Here is a 10902-nt window from a genome sequence, read left to right on the forward strand (position 1 = left end):
AGAAAGAAAGAAAGAAAATCAGAATCGGCCGAGAAAATTGCAATCAGTGCATCATGAATATGTTTAATATAGACCTTTTTTATCTGTATGTCAGCTCTTTGACTGTGCCAGAGTGGAGCACCGGAGCCCATCCTAGAACTCCACTCAGACTCAACCTTGATGACTCGACCTCGAACACTGAGGACTCGAGACTTAGTGACTCGATTAAAACACTGCTCAGTGGACTAGCGCCTGAATACTGTACTTGTCAGACATGTATGCTTCCTCTAGATCACGCATGTTGCAGAGAGAGAGAGAGAGAGAGAGAGAGAGAGAGAGAGAGAGAGAGGAAGAGGAAGAGGAAGGAGTGTTAACTTAAATCATCGTCAGCTTCCTGATTGATCAGACAGACATATAGAGGCAGTTTTCTGACAGTTTGATGATTTTCTGCATCAGGATCAAACTCAGAATGAATATCCACCATGTTCTGTTCTTCTGCTTCTTCTCAGGTGAGGACTGATTACCTGACTGTGTCTGTAAAGCTGCAGCACAAACTGCTTCTGGACATTCATTGTGTTCATTTTAACAAATGTCAGATTTGTATCACACAAGTTTTCATGTTGCTGTCATGTTAATTAGTTTTCCTGTCGTTCTCTAAATTATTCTGTTACTAATTACAACATCTCTATAATCTAATCCTGTAAATTAACTAAACTACATGTAATTTAACTAAACATATTGATTGATTGATTGATTGATTGATTGATTAATTGACTTTATTGTCCACCTCAGTGGAAATTTGTCTTCGGCTTCTCCCACAATGAAGCAAAAGTACATACACTACACATAGCACAACACACCATTAAAAACATACAAAATATACAACATACAATAGTGTAAATGGGCAGGTAGCAGCAGATAGGTTATATAAATAATACCAGAGAGCAAATCTTATAAAATAACAAGTGTTCCCTGATGCATCATTCTGTGTTCAACGCCTGTGTTGTGTAGGGAATAAAAGACTTTGTGTATAAGTACCGGTTGGCCTTTGGGGCCCTGAATCGACGGCCAGATGGGAGCAGCTCAGTCTCTGAGTGTAGTTGTGTAGTGTAGAGGTATCTGCAGTTCTATGTTTAGCCTTCCTGTGTGCAGCACTGTCAAATATATTGCAAAGTTGTTTTTGTGACTTTCCAATCACCTTCCCTGCAATGTTAACAATTTTAGAGAGCTTATTATGAACCATCCATCATGAATATTTGATGCTCATTAAAGTGTTTGATATTAGAAAGTATGAAAGAAAAACATTGAAAAACAGACGTTACACAGAGACACTGTGACTACAACTGCAGCTACAAGTAGAACAACAGCAACTGCTGTACAGTCAGTGAAAACTTTGCTAATGGCTGCCTCTGTATCATCTCTGCTTCTCTGTGAACTGATGGATTAGCCCTCATTAATCTGCAGTCTGTTTACAGTAAGTCTACAATACACAAAGTATTGATCATCAGTATTCACTGTTCATCTTTCCAACAGCACTGCAGGATGGAAACACTGGACTCGTCAATGCAATAAACTTTTTTGCTGGAGCTGAAGGAGGAAGTGGTTTAATTAATTGCCACTTGACTTCATCTGGAAGCACCAAGTTCTTCTGTAAAGGAGAATGTAAAGCAGAAGACATTCTCATTAAAACAGATGGTGTCACAGCTCAGAGTGGCAGATACAGCATCAGATATAAAGACGGATCTTCTGGAAGAAGAAATGTGACTGTGACCTTCACACAGCTGACCAAGTCAGACTCAGGACGGTACAGATGTGGTTTGGGTGGATCTTCGGTCCCAGATTATTACTGTGACTTTGACATCACAGTTATAGATGGTGAGTTTCTACTGAAAGTCATAAAATCTGATATATTTACTATGTTCATCCCATTTAATGATTCTGAAGCTTAAGAATAAATGAAGTCAGATAGAATTTAAATAAATTGTTGAAGAATGTGAGACGTTTATGATATATTGACTCAGTGTATCAATGTTGGATGAAATCATTACTCCAGCAGTCAGACTGGTTGAACTGGGCAGCTCCCAGTGTGACTCTGTGGATCTGTGTAAATGTGAAGCAGGAAATATTGTGATCAGACTGCAGCATCTTACAGGAAGTACAGACAGTAACTGTTGATTGTTCATCTTTTCAGCTGCAACGTTGGGTCAAAACACCAGTTTCTCCCGTGCAGAAACTGTGGGAGGAGATATGACATATCCATGCATCGATACTGTCTATGGAAGCAGGATGTTCTTCTGTAAGGATGAATGTAAAAAAGAAGAAGACATCCTGGTTGAAACAGAAGAGAACAGAGCTCAGAATGGCAGATACAGCATTGAATATAGAGAAGGATCTGCATTTGGACTGTATGTGACCATCACACAGCTGAAGAAGTCAGACACAGGACGGTACAGGTGTGGTTACGGCAGAGCTTCGTCTCCAGATTCATCTGAGACGTTCCGGATCTTTGTTGTAGATGGTGAGTTTTATATTTAATTTATAAATAAATTATTTTTCGGGTTACAGTCAGAAGTTGATTTGTGACAACAAGAGGAGTGCTGAGGTTGGCAGAGTCATACTAGTTGTTCAACCTGGGACCTTTTCTATATTTCTATTAACATTAGGTAACATAGAGAAGAACGGTTCCCCAGGTTCCTTAATATTCAAGACATCATACTCTAAAATGTTTCTAAAGATGAAACTCATTTGTAGAGTCACAAAGTAATCTGATGTAAAATGTGTTGCCTTTATAATGTTAGTTTTTAAATTTACAACAATCAATTTGTACGATTTTTAAAAACCTTTTCAGACATTTGTGCTTTTATGTTTAATGTTAGAAAACCAACCTGTGGATGTTATTTTCTTACTCTTCTGTAATCAAAAATCAAATAACAATTATTTCTTGTGATTAATAGAACAAACCCACTTCAAATAATCTTAATCATTTACTTCATTAACATATTTAATGCTGCATTTTTCTTGTGTATGTGATGGATGCTGTCAATATGATCTTTCTGTCTAGAGCAGCATCTCATTTCTCTGCATTATTGATTCAGTATCTGATTGTTTCAATGTGTTTTCATTGTTCACGGCTCCAACCACTTCAAAACCAAACCGGACTCTCCGACCTTTTCCAACATCAGTCCCATCAGCCTCCACACCAACAACAACACAGAGTTTAATCTCCAGTTCAGGAAGCTTCACACCTTCATCATCTTTCACTGAAACCACAGAGCAGTTTACAGGTACAGGACAGTTCATGTCTGTCAATCTGTCCATCACTCTCTGCAACAAAACGTCCTCTTAAAACAGTCAAATTCAGCATAACAACGTTGTCTAATAAGAATAACAAGATGGTCCAACATGTGTTTCAGCACATAAGACAGTTCAACACCTAGAAGAAAACATTTCACATTTAATTTTACAATAAATTTCCTTGTTATCTTCACGTCTAATGTTTAAACACATCCTACGTTTCTAATGATGTAAGATAATTATTAACATGTGATGTCAGCACATGACAAGTCAAGAAACATTCAGACCAAAGTCTGAGATGTTTTTTCAACAGGAAGATCTCATTTATGATAAAGGTTCCCTGTGTAATTTTCTTGTAAACAAGGTAATATTTATATTCAGTGTTACTCACCAAAACATGCTGAGTGTATCCTTTAGGTCCAACATAAGTGTTGAATATGTTTCCTCAATCATAAATATTTGCAAAGCTGATTATATAAAGTATTTTAAATCTTGCATTGCTTGTGGTCTTCTTCTCTCCTGCTTTTGTTGGTGCATTGCTGTGTTTCTGGGCAGGTTCCTGCATCCTGTAGATCAGTGGGATGATGTGAAACCACTGGCAGGATTGTGTATCACGTCAACCACATGTGCACAACGTAGATCCACACGTAAAAACAAGCTACTTGTGGTCAAAAACTCCACAGGGAACCTTTCAGCTTCTAATACAAGACAAAAGATCCCAGACTTTTAAACTACTACATGTCTCTCTCTCTCTCTTCCTTTCCAGCCGTCTCTGAGGTCTCTTGCTCAGGTTACTTCTGGCCTCTGGTTGTATGTGTGGCTGTGATTGTTGTGCTGTTGGCTGTTGTTCTGCTGCTCCTCTACAAATTGAAGAAGAGGAGGAACTCTGGTTTGAACACCAGAGGAACCTCAGACAGCAGAAACATGGAGGTGACTTCCTTTAACTCTGTATGTCTCATGTTAACTCTTACTGTTGGCATTTATACATTTTATTTTTGCAGTTAGGAATAAACAATCTCATGTCTGCAACTACTTCACTAATATGAACAAAACTATAATTAAATAAAATCATAATTATTGTTAATAGACCTCTGGCCTGTCCAGTTGTTATCACTATAATATCAGCAAACAATTGAAGAACACAATATCTGGGCTGTTACCGTGGTTACTGCTATATTTTAGGTTTGATGTCATTCCTGTTTTATTTTCAGTTATCTGTCAGTTATGAGATCCGTCCTCCAGTCTCCATGTATGAAGACTCCGTCTACCAGAGCCTGGATCCAGACAGCAGGGATCCGGACCAAACCTACTCTGCACTCACAGCAAACACATGATGATGTTTGGATTTGGATCTGGATTCTGTACTGTGCAGGTTAACATGTGCTGCAAGATTCCAGTTTGTTCTACTTTCTTTTTTTTGTTTAATCAGCAGATATTAACTATAAACATGCTATTTTTCACCTCAATGCTGATGATACACAACTGATCATGTTTCTTCTTACTTGCTTATTCTGAAATGTTCTTTCTGTCTTCATAAATGTAGATGTTGTTTGATATTGTTCTTCTACACTTTGAGCTAACTCTGTCTCCTAGAAATTACATTCATATTCAACTCAATTGCATATTACAGTGCATTCAGAAAGTATTCAGACTCTACTTTTATCACATTTTGTGATGTTGCAGCCTGATGCTAAAATCATTTAACCCTCCTATTGTGTTAGGGTCAAATTTAACTGGTTTTCATGTTTAGATGTGTGAAACATACTTTTAATTTTTCTGATCAAAACAAGGCTTCATCACATCTTCTACAATCGCCTACTGATTACATTTTATGTTGTTAATTAATGTATTTAAATTCCAAAAATATTGATACTGAACATATGGGTGAAATGTTCAGAGACAACGTACCTGGTTGTTGTTTTTTTCCACCAAAATATCTGATGTTGCAGTAAAATATCAGCTGGTAGAAACTCCAGCAGTATGAAAGTGTTTGTTTATTTTACAGTATGATTGAAACTGATTCAGATATTCGACCATTTATAACCACTGTCTGAGTTCTGTTAGTGAGAAAACTGATAATCAATCTGACGAGTTGATGATTTAAATGGAAATAAGATTTGAGCTTTCTTTATTAGTATGTGTGGCTGCATTGTATTAAAGGCTGATGAAAAATCTACACAAAATAATCTTACATATGTGCTTGTTTGTTCTAAATGTTCATGTAGAGAGTTCAAAATAAATAACTTTGCATCATCAACACCTCTCCCAGGCTCATCTTTCATTACTAGTGATGTTAATGTTATAGTTATTTAGGATTTCAGGTGTACTGGTCTTCAGAATTGGAATGATGTTAGAATTCTTCCAGAGATCAGGAACAACCTCAGAGTCTAAAGAGAACTGAAATATCTTTGAAACACATCACTCAGTTCATCAGCACAGTAATTCCACCATCATTTCATTTGTTATTATATTATATTATTATAGTGCTTTTTGTTATTGAAATTCTTCCTACCTCATTAAGAGAGGTCCTAAAAACTCTGCTACCAAAACCTGGAAAACCAAATACCAGATGTGAGAATATGCGTCCAATCAGTCTCCTGAACTCGGGCACAAAAACTCTTAGCAAGGTGCTAGTAAGACAGCTAGAGGGGTTACTCCCTAACATAACAGGTGAGGAACGGGATGAGTTCATTCTGTGTAGACACAGCTTTCATAACGTTAGGAGGTTACCTCTGTAGATTTATGTTTCCAACTTGTACCCTTCAAACTTCAAATTAAAGAAGGAATACACGTTTACACACATGTATATCTTGCAAGTCAAACTGTTTATTGTTCTTTATTGGAAGAAGTCAAATAAACCAGGTATTAAATAATGCCTTAACGAAATGGCATCATTATGATATCAGAGAAGATAACTTACATATTCAAAAGTAGATAAAACATGTTTCAGGAAGTCTGGAAACCTTTTATTACATTCCTTACAAATACAAGTGAACAGAGGGCAACAATCTTATAATTTCTTAAAAATGATATAAATAAATATCACCTTTGAGACAAGAACAGCATTGACAGTACTACCTAGAGTGGAGGCATGATTTATTTTTGTTTGTATGTTTGGTATTGCTGTGTTGTTGCTGTTTTTTCTGTGTGTGGGTTTAAGTCACCCATTTGTCTTTTCTTAGTAGTACATTATTGCTAGTGTAATGTTTTATCACTGTGTTATTGTGAAAGTCTGGAGTAGTGAGGTTGAGGGAGGTGGAATATTATTGGTCTTTGTCATTTGTACTCGTAAAACTCATTTGTACTCCAGCAGCAATACTGTAGGAAGGTCTGTCCACCATAGTGAGTCATTTTACAGCCAGTATGTGTCAAATTTAAAAGTGTCTGACTCTGGTGCCTCCTAGTGGTCGTAAAGACACTTAACACACAGAGCTTTAACATTTGATTCAAATTGTTTTGAATGCTGCAGCTTTTTAATCTGAGCTGCTCATCTTTGTACCTTTTCCTGTTTGACATCACATGTTGCATCATACATTTTCTGGCCTGTAATCATCAAGTGTCACTTTATAATGTGATATTTATGAGAAGCTTTTAATGAGGTTTATCAAAACTACTTTACTGAGTTGTTATGAAACTCTTCCTAAATTCACTTAAAGGACTCAGTTTCTTTGGCTGACAGTGTGGAGCTTCAGTAACCCAGTCTCTTTATTCAGAAAACCTCCTCTGATACTCTTAAATCATACAATTAATATGAGGTTTCACATCTCCATTTTCATGGTTGACGTGCTGATCGTTTCCACATTCGGCCAGTTTGTACTGTAACAAACCAGTTTAGACAACAGGAAGCAGAACCCTCATGCAGACACTCAGACAGGCTGGTTGAGTGAAAGACAGTTTTACTTTTAAATTCAATAAACAGACTTCTAGTTGACAATCTCAACTCAAGGCAGTGAAGCAGGAAGGCGGGTGACCACAGACACACAGCAGGTCAAACTGGATCAGCACAGCAGCTTTGCACCACAGAGGATCTGGAGAACTGATCATCATATTGATCAGTTCTCCTCACTGATCTGTTGGCCTTGGTGTTACTGTGGTGATTGTAAAGAGATAATGTCACACTCTGCAGTAGCTTTTGTTACACACAGGATGAGAAAAAGGTGCTTCATGTGGCCAAACAACACTGAACAAAAACAAGACGTTTCCCTCTGTTATTTGTGAGTGTGTTCGGCACATTTTACAGCTGACTGTCTGCTTAATGAGATTCAGTACTCTGCAGGATTTTTTTCTTTTTCATCTTCAATCTTTGGATGAAGTTTTAAAACATGGCCACTTTCTATTACTCAGCTAAAGGAATATAATATATCTATGCTAAAGCTGAGCTAGCAACCTCCAGCTACATTTGAAAAAATGATTTTCTTTGTGAGGAAGCTTAGACGCAATCTTACTGTTCATATTATGTAAATATCATCAGAAACAGTCTGCTGGAGGACAGAGGGGAGTCTGGGCTGTAAGGAAAGATGACTTTAACCAAAAGTTGTTTAGATTTCTCTAATGTCACAGATATGTATGTTTAAAATAGACTCAGTATTCATAAAAATGAGTCAGAAAAGGGCCAGAATACCAGATCTTTAATCTAAAATCTAAAATCAGGTCTGGCTTCTCTTTGCTCTCAGGAGAAAATGCCATTGGTCAGAGATATAGTTGCAGAAGAAGAACGGTAGAGGACGTAAACATGTTTGGAGATAATCTAAACATTTCATTGAAATGAGTGTGGCTGTACAAAAGAGGATTAGGGCCACAAGTGAAAAATGTTTTTGGAGTTCTGAGTTTAAAGTCACGATTCTGACTTTAAACGCAGAACTACATTAAATTTTAACAGTTGGCCCTAATCCTCTTCCATATTGTTGTTAAACATGCTCGGACACATAATCACATAGAAGCAAAAGGACATTTAATGTCCATTGATGAAATCCTAAAATTGAACTACATTAACCACAAACCACATTGACCTGCAAATGAACAGAATCCAGACAGCATTGTGTGTGTTGTCTGTGTGTGAGTGCAGAGGAAATTCGGTCCGGATCCCTGCCGGCTGCATCCAGGCTCTGGTAGATGGAGTCTTCCCACGTGGAGACAGAGGGACGCTTCTGATAGCTGATGAACTGAAGATTCAAACAGCTGCTGAGACGATTCAAAGGATGACTCATAACATAACATCACTACTTATCAGCCAGTGATGAAACAATACAGTGACAATAATTACAATAACACATTAACCCAAAACATTATTAATATCTGTAAGGGCTGCAACAGACATTTTATTTTCATTTCATATTAATTAATCCTCATTGGGCCTCATTACTGCCATGTTACTTACTTCTAAATAAATTATTCTTCATTATTTTCTGATGTGGTGCTATTTTATTGGTCTGATCTGTATCAGGTGTAATGATGGTTGAGTCGGATGTTGCTGTAAAAACCGTGTTTGTAGTTTCAGTTGTGATTGTTTGACCCCGAACACTGTGCAGTTGATAAAACCCTCATTTCAGTACAAGGGAAAATTATGGTTTATTAAGTAAAATTATGTTGGGCCCTGGCTACAAGTTTGGCTATCAGCAATAATTAATGATTATCGAGATAATTTTTAATTATTAAAATCAATAAAATGATTAATAAGAATTAATAATAATGGGGCACCACCCTGGAGTCAGGGAAAAAGATTCAGTCTCAAAGTGTATTAATCTATCAATTTTGAACTTTGCTTAACAATTAACTTAATAACTAGAAACAAATTACCATATCAATAACTAGTTAAGGTTGAAGGATTTTGGAGTTCTTTGCAGAGCAGAGTTTTGCAAAACTCATTCTTGTGCAACATTAACACAGACAATAGGTATATCCAAAAGTATTTATTTAACAAAAGGAAATAGAGCAAAACACACAATATTAATCTAGCTAAGTGTACTTATATACAAATGTTTGCCTCACACGGGGCACCATTTTGTTGGACCTTGGCTACAAGTTTGGCTATCAACAATAATTAATGATTATCCAGATAATTATTTATTATTAAAATCAATAAAATTATTAATAAGAATTAATAATAATGGGGCACCACCCTGGAGTCAAGGAAAGAGATTCAATTCAGTCATGCTATGCTTCACTATATGTTGCTAGGCTATGCCCAGTTGTTAGCAGTCCATGAAGAAAGAGATGCTTTGTGGTGTTCTGCTTCTTCTGGAGTCAGGGAAAGAGATTCAATTCAGTCTCAAAGTCAATTCAAGAGCCAAGTCAGTCTCAAAGTGTATTAATCTATCAATTTGGAACTTTGCTTAACAATTAACTTAATAACTAGAAACAAACTACCATATCAATAACTAGTTAAGGTTGAAGGATTTTGGAGTTCTTTGCAGAGCAGAGGTTGGCAAAACTCATTCTTGTGCAACATTAACACAGACAACAGGTATATCCAAAAGCATTTATTTAACAAAAGGTAAAAGAGCAAAACACACAATATTAATCTAGCTAAGTGTACTTATATACAAGTGTATGTGTGTGTGTGTGTGTGTGGAAGACAATGGCAAGATGGCTGAAGGCGCCTGGTGACTGAACACATGGCATGCAGACAATATGGCTGACAGAGGGAACTACAGACAAAAGGCCAGACCATGTGGTGAACCACATGTGCTGCCTGAACCAGAGTTTGCAAAACTGGGTATTAAACCTCTTAACTGTGTGGTTCTCTGTTTAAGGCCAATTGGTGTAGGCTAAAGGTACCAGGTTAGGAAGAGGTTAGTTGCATGCAAGGCATTCTCCGCGTGACGCGTGTGGTTCTCAGCAGAAATAGACAGGGAAAGCGATGGAAAGATAGGGCTGCCAGTGGCAGAAGCGCCACAGCAGACACACTTCCTGTGTGAACACTGCAAGCGTGAGAGACGCAGCAGTTCAGTGACGCACACGCACTGCTGAGGTTCACGCATCCAGTGTGTCCCAGGCGTTAGCTGGTGAATCCATGGAGGAGACACGTTGAGAAGGGTTTGGCTCCAAAGCTGAAAGATGCAGGCGTTGCTGGGGAGACAGCACTCTAGTCGTGCAGGTCAGAGGGCCCAGGTCACTCCTTTGTGTAGAGTTAGTGGCAAGCTAACTCTGTTTCGTGGCTCCTGTACTTGTTAAATCAGCCAGCAGACTTGAGAGGTAGTTGCTGGCACTAGATAACTTCAGTTTCTGAGTCTTACGCAGGCTCTTGTGTGTTTTTCCGTAAAGAAAGGAGTTCTGTGTGTGTCTGCTGTGAGCAGGCCACACAAGAGAGCTGTGAGGAGAAAAAGGAGCTGAGAGCTGCTTCTTCGGCAGCTGGAGGTAAAAAGAGAAAGGAGGAGGGGTTCTCTGGTTTTGTTAAGGTAGTCCCATGGGTGGAGTTTCACGCCTTAGGTATGAACAACCGAGGGCTTGGGTTTCTTACAGTCTTGAAACATGTGGTAAGCTAGTGAGATCCAACAATTATTAAATACCAAATTCTCATAAATACGAATTCAAGATTGAATCAATTCATTCATGAATATTTTATTTCTTATAGCAAGCCTTTTCTCTCTTCTAGCACTCTTTATTAGAGAATGACTTCACCCAACATAA

This window comes from Thunnus thynnus, chromosome 6 (assembly GCF_963924715.1).
Source record: "Thunnus thynnus chromosome 6, fThuThy2.1, whole genome shotgun sequence".
Taxonomy (NCBI): Eukaryota; Metazoa; Chordata; class Actinopteri; order Scombriformes; family Scombridae; genus Thunnus; species Thunnus thynnus.